Genomic DNA, 9618 nt, shown 5'->3' on the forward strand with positions numbered 1-9618 from the left:
AGATGTGTGAAAAGTAGATTTGTTTAGAATTTTACAAAAACGTGTACTTTTTATGAAATTTATGAATAAAATAAAAATTTTAATTTAAAAAAAGTTATTTTTATCTAAAGCATGATTATCATTTTTTTTTGGATTGACTTAAGCTAGGGTTTCCTAGGACAGCGGTGCCCGTATTTTAACGGCCGTAGTGAACGGTGATGCGGTAGACAGCCGTGGTAACGGTGACTAGAGAGTGGTTTCTTAGGAAAACGGCGATATCAACACCATTTAACACCGTTTTCATAGGAAACCATTATCTAGTCACCGTTACGACGGCTGTCCACCGCCTTACCGTTCACTACGGCCGTTGAGATACGGGCACCGCTGTCCTAGGAAACCCTAGCTTAATGAGTTGATATAATGTTTTGTGGATTCTAAGTTTGTGGATTAAAGTATCACTCGTCTTTTATTTTTATAATAAATTACAATGAACTTCCATCAAGAATTTTCACTTAGAAACTTAATGTTTTTTATAATTATTATTACAATTCACCAACACCTAGACTACACCGGCCAGCAGCCAGCGGCTAGGTTACGAGTATGGTGAAGTTAATATATTTCATCGGTCTTTAAATAATTATAGGATGAGTATTCGAAAGGTAAAAAATTAATCTGTACAAAATTTCTTAAAATTGTTCTGTATTTACTAATTTATTTTCTCATGCATCTCTATAATAATGTGTATACTAATGTATGTATATGTATATATATATATGTACATGCATGTATGTATATATGTGTGTGTATGTATGCATATGGATGTGTTTATTTTTATATGTAAATTTATTAAATATCTTTCTATGTTGGTACATTTCCTTATTATTGTATCTTTTAGTTTTTCTTATGTTATCTTTAATTTTAACTAAATGTACATACTTTGTTTCACTGTTGCACTTAAATGTATTTCTAATAAATGTAAAAGCCCGTAGGGCGTGTATATTAATAAATAAATAAATACGAACTGTGTTGGCATGCAAGTGTGAGGCGACAGTGAAAACGGCTAAGATACTGGAATCTTTTGAAAGAAAAGTACTCCGAAGAATCTGCGGACCAGTGAGAGGATAATCAGGAGCGCATTTGGTATAGCGATGAACTCTTCAAAGCTCTCTGCTTAAATTCAAAACGGCCACATACTGAAATTTGACTTTTTTTCAGTAGACCTAATCAATGTTTTCAACATGAATGAGATTTTGTTTTTTTAATGTTTTTAACATCATTAGATGCGTTTTTAAAAGCTGTACCTATCTAATTACGGAGTTTTCTGTTAACTATCACCCAAAAAGCGGCGGTGATGGCGGTTTCGCTCTGAAGTTAGACACCAGAACACAAAGATCAAAAGGGCTGTTGCGGGATTTGGGTCATTTATAATGCAAAACCCATGGGAGTCTTTTTCCTATAGAAAAATATGACCAATTTAATCTCATTTTTGCAATAAAGCGAAATTTCGGGGTTTTTGATTTGTGGCCCTTTTGGTTTTAAGAAGCGAACTGTATAGTTTAAGTGTTTATTTTTTCTTCAGTGCACACCATTGTTTTTTTTTTGCAATTTAATTTGTTTTATACTTTGTTAAAGGCATAAGCCGTCGACACAATAAATAATTTTTTATTTATTTATTAAATGCACAAAATACACAACTTTACATAGCCACAATTATATGTTTTTTTATGTCCCGACTTGTTAGAAAATTCCGTGTTAAGTCGGGACTCTTCGATATATAAATCAAAAATCAAAAATAGTTATTTACATATTAAAACAATATACAGGTAATCAAAAAAATATGCAAAATAATCAAAACAATATACAAAATATACAAAATAATAATAGAAAAATAAATATTATAAAAATTTATAATACATGTCGAAAATGGAATCAAAAGTTATATAATAATACGTATGACAGTGATGACATACGCATATACGATATACGTATATGGATAATAATGAAAACAGCAGCGATGTTATGCATTTATTCCCGAAGCAATCTCATACAGTGGTCTCTACCCCTCGATACAATCCAGTTATGGATCTTCATCTTAAATATGGACGTTGTTTTGGAGAACTTAATATGTTCATCCAAGACGTTGAACACTTTTGGAGCTATATATGAAAAGGGTCTCCGAGCAAACATCGTACGCGTTCTCGGTATTAAGTAGTTTAGGTTACGCGAAAGCCTCGTACGGGCATTCTGTTGGGACCTCCTTCCGTAGTCGCCTGACCAGAAAACTGTCAATATATTCTTGATATAGATTTGACGAATATCAAGAACTTTTAACAATTGAAATAATGGTTCAGATGGGTAGGTCGGAGGGCACCGAAACACAACTCTAAGAATAAGTTTTTGCGTCTTGATTAGGGGGTTCATGACAACTGTCGAGCAACATCCCCAGCCAATTATGCCATAAACAGCCACCGATTGAAAAAGCGCAAAGTAGACGTTTTTAAGAGTGCTAACGTCCAGGATGTTTCTGAGTGAATATGATAAAGATAATTGGATTTCTGAAAATAAAAAACGATGGAGGACATTACTCAGTCCGTATGTACAAAAACAATACTGCAAGTTTAAAAAAACGTAGCTAACTCTTGGTTTCCTTCAAGACCACGATCTTAAAAAATGAAGCAAAGATAGTAATTAATTAAATGAAAATACAAAAAAGGCCTTCGAAATCCACCCTTTTTTAATGCGTACTCCCAGCATTTCTTAATCGTCAAGCAATCCATCAAAAAACCATTTCTTAAAATTTCACGAAAAATTTTCGCTAACAAAAAGCTCTGTTTCTGAGTAATGCTTAGATTAAGGAATCACATCGAGTAATAAAAGGTTTGAGCATAAAAAATCTAAAAATTCTTAGACCGGAAAAATTCAAATCGCTACGTCCTGTGAAAGAAAATCCGAGGAAAGGACCACATAAAAGAAAAAACACTTAAGAAGGATATTTTTTTCCATTTTGCAAAACGGATACGAGACAATTCATTGCGGATAAATAATACACTCATTTCGGAAGCGCGCATTTCGCTGTCGTGCCATAGGCTTTAAATTTAAAACAGTATTTTCCTTTAAAAAGCGTGTGATCACTTTTGTGTTCTTTTTATGTACAAAGTTGTACTCCACTTAAAAGAAAATTATTTATTCCCCTTCTTAGAATTTTTTTTATTTTATTTCCGTTATACTTTTTTGTAAAACGTATTTTTATTACTTGCCAAGTTTTTGAATTGCATATTTAAGACAAGTTATAAAACGTTTTAATAATTATTTGCTCTAACTTCCATCTCACTCAATTCAAGGGTCAATATTTATCAGTTAAATTTATTTAAAGCAAAATTATATTGAGATTTTAATCTAGAACATTTAAGTTGAAATTCTTGTACAAATAAAACATTATTTATACATGTTTAGTTTTAAATTTTAATATGGTTAAGATATGCATAAATCATCGACAGAAAAGGCCATAATTAGTATAAAACATGATAAACTCTTCCATAGAAATTAAATTAAATAATTCATTTTGAGAAAGGTATTTTATTGCAAAATTATGGTAATTTTGAGCCGTAAAGGAATATGAGACAAGAATTTTCATTATTAACATTACAATGTAACTAAAATTTAGTATTTTCAAAAACGTACGTCATAATACACAAATTATTATTACAGTTGAATAGAATAACAAACTAATGATTTACATGATATTTTGTCAAAAAATCATGATAAAAATACGTTCTTACAAAATTACGGAGCGCTTTGAGGTCATATTCTACATTGAAATATTTTACCATCAAAGAAAATAAAGCTCTTTAAATGCAAAACGAATAATGTCTAGTGACCGAAAATCCAAAAACTCAGCCCAATAAATATTTAGAATAAATCTAAGTAAATCACGTTTTATCCTACCAGGGTTACATAAATAACACGGAGCATGCCTTCCGGCAAATATAATATGAGTTGTTTTACAGAAAGCTAGGAAAACTTTGTGCCCCATGTGCGATATTTCTACGGTCCCATGTGAAAAGATCTTTGCTCCGCCGAACAAGGCTGTAAATTCGAATCACGCGCTCTCGTATTCCATTATGTGCTCCTGGTAAACACGTATTTAAATGGGTGTGTTTAATTATGTATGCGATCCAATTTATTTTAAACATTCGATTTTGCCTATGTGTCAAAGAAAAATAGGCATTGTAACAGAGCATTAAAAATAATAACGTTTATCCAATCAAATAATCAACGAGTTTTTTAAATATAAACTGCAAAACACCGTTTTCCTTGTCTGATATAATTTATTCTTATGTTTCATTTGACCCTGGTACTTTCACTTCCATTCAGCAATATTAGAATTTCACAATAGGGAAGATGATATTTATGTATAAGAAAACTAAGGGGTATTTCACCATCTCCTTGTAAATACGGATTAGCTTATATGTCCTACTAAATAGCATGTAACTTTAAAAATCGATTTCGCAATCTCTAATTATGACACAAAAATAGTGAATCCGGTACAAATCATCGCCCACTAGAGGTATTTCCTCTGTTTAAGGGGTTAGATGTAGTATTATTTCATTTTCATTATGTAAATATATTTACGGACGCACACATGAAATTTCAAGTCAATCCGACGATTATTTTCGAAACTATACGCATTTTTGTAAAGACGTGTCAGAGCGTTTGAAGGTAGGAGGCTGGAGCGGGAGCGCTTACCAAAGACGCTGTCTTTTTCATTTACCTGCCTATTTAGAGCACACGGGAGGGAAGAATGGTCCACAGACAACACCAACTTGAGTTATTGGAAGTTGACAAAGCGGCGGAGGGTGCATTTTATGACTCTGGAATAGACGACTCGATGTAACTTTTAAAAAATAATTTACTCTATGTATAGTGCATTCGAAACTTAAAACGCGTTTTTCTCAAAACTGTTTTTAAAGTCGGTGACTAAGATTTTTTTTGGAAACGGCTAAATCGATCAGTCTCAAATTTTAACACAAGCTTTTTACGTACGTATATTTTTTAGTAATTGATCTGAGTTTTTTTCTCACCGATGAATATTTCTTTTTTATAAACAATTGAAGGCCATAATTTTGGTCAAAAATTGTTTTTTGTTTTTGAGATAACGCCATTTTGTCAAAATTTTTTTTTTTGCTTATTCCTTCGATAAATTACAAAATTAAACATAACTTTAACGAAATTTTGTTTTTTTTTTATTTTAGATAATCCAGTCCAAAAATATCGTGGTCACCGCAAGTTGCCTTTTAACAGAGAAGCTCCTGGAGATGAACGCCAGAAATAAATTGAGATAACACTGTATTGATTTAATGACTTATGTACGAAATTTAACATTTTTTTTATGCTTGCAACTCCTGTCTGTCCTACCGCCCTGTGAGCAAGTCACATTGTGAAAAGTGTTACTCTGATAATTCCTTATCATATACCGGCATCTGCATACTTCTGACAAAGTGAAACTAGTGTTGCGTAAACAGCGTAAAACATACATATTATCAAAATCTATACGAAACCGGTCTCTGTACAACAGTAAAAGTGAGGTGCTTCTTAAAAGAAACAAAAGGGAGAATTTAAAAATGAGAAAACAATTTCTATACAGTCCACGCCATTTCCTGCTGCTATCAGTGTACAATGCCTGAGAGGTATTGAGCTGACCAAACACATGACTTTGGTAACCTTACATTCACGATAAATTATGTTTAAATAACAAAAAACAATTCAATTCAATTTTTTACATATCGTATTATCAGCGCTACGATTTTTTTAAGTTTTGTATTTCTGAAATAACTCCGTCTGTGACATCAGAGGTTCTTTTCCTCTTATTCTCATTAAGTTCTTCCCATTGTCCCATCCATGACAAGCCAACCGGAAATCTTCTTAAAGCTCTTATATCATAGGTTGATTCGTATGAACCAGTGACGTCATTCGAAGTAGTCCGTTTTTTATTAAAATTGTTTTTATCATTTTTATCGTACGTTTTCAGGAAACTTTGCGGTACAATTTAATGCTCCAATTTTTACCGCGCGCAAGAAAACATTTATTGTATCCAATTTCCCGTAGGGCTGAAGTTCCTCATTGCGATGAAAAATATCAATCAAACCAACTGGTCCATGAAGTTTAAAAATTGGAAAAATTTTTTTAGGCGTTGCCTAGTATGTGAAATAATTCAGCCAGAAGAATCTCTTCACTACAATAAAGGTTTCAGCTCTTTGACTTCACTAAAATCAACTAATGGAAGAGTTGAAGAAATATGGATATTCAAACATAGGCAAAATGGTGAATTTACACAGTGTGTAAAGTGGCCACTTAAACCAGCCAATGACAGGTCATAAGCCCTGTAAATGCCTAGACTTCAATATTCCCTTTTCAAAAGTGTTTTACCATATTCCCTTATTTAAGGTATTATCCATCCCTGTTGTAATTTGTTAATCATAAATAAGATGGTTTAGATTTTATTGACCAACGAAGGGTTTTTCCAACGCCTTTCTTATTTCCTCAAAAGTGTTTAAAATTATTAAGGGTGTGAAATAGGCAAACCAGGTATACTGTGGGCGCAAATATTGGCACGTAACGTATCAAAATATTTTTGTAAATTCCATTTAGAAAAAAAAAATACCATAGACGAACTATTATTTCTACATGTAATACGTGAACACAAATGATGACACATATTTAATTATGTACCTACCTACTTTTATGTAATATTTTATCTTTATTTATGTATATTTATTAAGAAAAATCGAGTTTTTTTAAGATAAAATTTTACATTAATGCAAAGATTATTTGACTAACTTAACAACTATGGTTATTTACCCCGTTCTAAGACAGATTAAAAAAAATAAAAAAACAGTCATCAATACATAGAAAAAATAAATAAAGGTAGTAGACATAGTGAAGAACATAGTAAAAAATGTGGTAGTAAAAAACATAAACCCAGTAAAATAGGTAGTAAAAACAAATAACATAGTAAGACATATTATATGTGTAAGTTTATATATTTTTTTAAACATAGTAATAACAGAGTAAAAAGTATTAAGGATCTCGAAAATTCAATCAATACAATTATTAGACCTCCATATTAACTTTCGTAATGAAACGCTTATCTTTATATATATATATAATTCCTCTGTACGTGTGATGTCACTCGTGTGACGAACTCCTTCTAAACGGCCAAACCGATTTACGTGCGGTTTTCAGAGAAATATAGATCTTAGCGCTGCGCGTATTCGTAGATATTAAAATCTTCAATGTAATATATAAAAAAATAAATAAGGAGCATAAATGTTTTATTCATCGATCTACCAGAGTTGCATTCAAGGAGAATGCATTTACAAAAAAATGGAAAGATGTTGTTTTTTTGTGTATTAAAAAAGTTTGTTTTGAATGTTTACAAATTTCATTTGTTTTTTGTGGATATTAATTAGATTCTTTCCTTAAATTCCTTATAATTTCTACCCATTCATTTCTTTTTGTTGGATTTTTGATAATACTAAAATATTCAATTTAACACATTTTTATAAATCGTTTTCCTACATAAGTACACCCCCCTGTTGGTGAGACGACCGGAGTTCGACGTTTTGCAAAAAGAATGCCAAATTTGAAAAAAAAATATATGTTTCGTAATTCAACCATAAACAAGTACCTAGGTACCTACTAAAATTAAATATTTGTACACTTTTCAACAATTTTCAGTTTTGCAATTTAATCACAAAAAAGTACCTAGGTACCTACTTATCAATGAAAGTCTTTTTCCAAGCTAATAGCAGGTAAGCCAACGTTCGGGCAGGACAACGTCCGTCGGGTCCGCTAGTATTAAATATCTTTTAATGGGTATTTGTTCTGCCATCTACCTAAACATTATTAATTTTCATTGATTTTACAGTGCACGATTTTCATATAAATTTGTATGGAGAGCACCGAGTAAATAATTATTTAGTCTCAAACGCAAACTTACTTTTCAAAAAATAAAAAATATGAACATTGGAGCCGGACGGACGTCGCATCGCTTGAAGTCTTGCCGATACATCTACTACATAATTAATGATAATGATAAAATTTATAAATAAACTTATCAATGAAACTTCTTGGTTTAGTTTTACTTTTTATTATTTTGACCAACGAGCGCTTTCGCCTAAGTAGGCATCTTCAAGACTGGTGATTTGTTTACAACGTTTACAGCTTTTATACTATTCTTAACATATTTTGGAGATAAGATAGAACAATATTTTAACAGGGGACAGAAAACATAAATATTTACAACTAGTTTGCTATACAATTCATTTTTGGGAGTTTTTGGACCGAAAGGGATTAAGTTTTATTATTTAAAATGTGGGAAGAGAACACATGGCGAAATACAACAGTGTGGGGAATCTACATTTTAACAGATAAAGTTGGAAAATACTTTGGTTTTTTGACAGGGAAGTTTACATACCTATAAATGAAACATTTTAAGATTCATACTTAGTTAATACAGATAATTTCATTACATAATTTTAGTAGTAAATAATTAAATCAAACGGAGCTATATTAAATTAAAGGTTTAAGTAAAGGAGAGTTTACATAATAACATTTAGTTAATAAGTTTACATACCTAAAGATAAATGACGAAACATTTAAAATTCATAATTAGTTAAGACAGAGTTAATAAGTTTACATACCTATAGATGAATGACGAAACATTTTAAGATTCATACTTAGTTAATACAGATAATTTCATTACATAATTACATTTAATTAACAAGTTTACATACCTAAAGATGATTGACGGGATATTTTAAGATTAATACTTAGTTAATACATTAGTTTTTGAAATGAAGTTATCATTTTGATAGTTAATTTCATGTTAATTATATTATTTTAGTAGTAAATAGTTAAATCAAACGGAACTTTATTAAATTAATGGTTTAAGTAAGGGGGAGTTTGATAATTCCAATTGCTGGTTAATTATTACTGCATTAAGTTTAATTCTATTGATTTCTAATGATTCTAATTTATCTAGTTTTTTCCCTTTGTTTTCAAAATGTAGTAATTTAATATTATTTTCGCTGTCAAAAGTATGGTTAAGCGAGTTTAAATGTGTTGCAAAATTAGATTTGTCATTTTTTAATCTATAGGAGGCAATATGTTCTTTGAGTCTTGTTTTTATTGATCTGCCACTTTGACCTATATATATACCTTCACAATCATTGCACTTTAAACTATACACTCCATTCTTGTCTAAGGTTGAGATCTTATCTTTATTATTAACAAGGCATTGTCCCATTGTTTTTTTATTATACATAGCTACATTAATTTTATTTTTATTAAATATTTTTTTAATTTTTTTTTTTTTTTTTTTTTTTTTTTTAATTTTTTCACTTGTGTTTCCTATATAATTTAATTTTACCCAATAATTTGATTCATTTTTATTATCTATTGGTAATAAACCGTTACCTATTGCTTTGACTGAGTTTCTTTTTTGTTTTTTAATTAATAATTTGTCAATGAGATTTTTTTCATAACCGTTATTGAATGCTATTATTTTTATAATGTTTATTTCTTTTTTATAATTTTCATTAGACATTGGTATATTAACTAATCTATGTATCATTGAAT

The sequence above is a fragment of the Micrasema longulum genome, unplaced genomic scaffold (genome assembly GCF_059751315.1).
Source record: "Micrasema longulum isolate JH-2025_06_02 unplaced genomic scaffold, ASM5975131v1 h1tg000156l, whole genome shotgun sequence".
Classification (NCBI taxonomy): Eukaryota; Metazoa; Arthropoda; class Insecta; order Trichoptera; family Brachycentridae; genus Micrasema; species Micrasema longulum.